This window comes from Mus caroli, chromosome 12, assembly GCF_900094665.2.
Source record: "Mus caroli chromosome 12, CAROLI_EIJ_v1.1, whole genome shotgun sequence".
In the NCBI taxonomy this organism is placed as follows: Eukaryota; Metazoa; Chordata; class Mammalia; order Rodentia; family Muridae; genus Mus; species Mus caroli.
The window spans coordinates 52,116,735-52,117,908 of record NC_034581.1 but is presented as its reverse complement, the minus strand read 5'-3'; the positions used below and the strand labels follow the sequence as shown (position 1 = coordinate 52,117,908).

Genomic DNA, 1,174 nt, shown 5'->3' with positions numbered 1-1,174 from the left:
TTCCTCACTAACTTCAAATCTCCAGTTCTGCCTGTCTTCATTGTGCCCACATCCTTCTATTTGTCTTTCTCTTCCATTTTTTCACTACTTATTTGCCCCTTTCAGAGGGAACCAGGGTCTCTGAGTGTCTGGGGTTTTCTCAGGAGCTGTCTCAAGGGTGTTACACCCTGCTCATGCATTATGGCACCAGGAAGGGGTCATTTTGAGGATGGTCTGCCCCCAGCCCCATGTATGTGCCTGACTGGTGGTCATCCCAGGCCAGCTCCCTGTCCAGGCCAGACTGGCAGTCATCTCGGGTGGGTCCCAGGCAGGATTCTTCTAGTCTTCGGCTTGCTCCTAGTCCTGGGAGCTATAGGGGCCCATGCAGCATAGGACTGGGGGTTATCTCAGGCTCACTTTTCTCAGGGAGTGTTAGACTACTAATCATTCAGATGCTCGAAGGTCAGAACACTGAGTATAGACATAGCCTCTCTCTACTCTGCCACCCACTGATGTACATGTGACCCAGCAGTCACACCTGCAATGCCTTTAGGAGCAGGCACAAACTTTCCAGTTAGGCATCGGTGATACAAGCCTATAATTTTAGTGCTCACAAGGCTGAGAAGAAGAGCTTAAGGTTGGGCTACATAGTGAGAATATGTCTTGAAACACAAAACAGTGTCGAGGAGATGATTCGGTGAGTAAGGGTGTTAAAAGGATGCTTGCTATATAAAACTGATGATCTCACATTGATCCCTGGAATCCATGGTAGTGGCAAATTTCCAAGACACACACACACACACACACACGCATAATATTAAATAATTTTTATATCAAAGTCTGGATGGAGTTTGTGGAGACTCTAGTAAGCCTTTCACAATACTCCTTGATCTTACACATCCCTGGAGTCAGTGGAAACCAGAAGACAATGGAACATCTTTAAGGTGCTGAAAGGAAAATTATGCTGTCACCCATTGTGGTGAATTGAATATGTTTGACCCAGGGAGTAGCACTATTAAGAGGTGTGACCTTGTTAGAAAAGGTGTGGCCTCATTAGAAGAAGTATGTCACTGGGGGTCTGGATTTTAAGACCCTCCTCCTAGCTGCCTAGAAGCCAGTCTTCTCCTGATTGCCTTCAGATGAAGATGTAGAACTCTCAGCTCCTCCTGCACCATGCCTGCCTGGATGCTGCCAT

At 46.9% G+C, this 1,174-nt stretch overlaps 1 non-coding gene across 1 annotated transcript; it reads right to left on the bottom strand.

Moving 5' to 3' along the window:
* Positions 1-407: 407 nt before the first annotated feature.
* LOC115032852 lies at positions 408-539 on the bottom strand. Its single transcript, XR_003838511.1, has one exon. It is a non-coding gene; the product is annotated as a small nucleolar RNA SNORA17 (small nucleolar RNA).
* Positions 540-1,174: the final 635 nt, after the last annotated feature.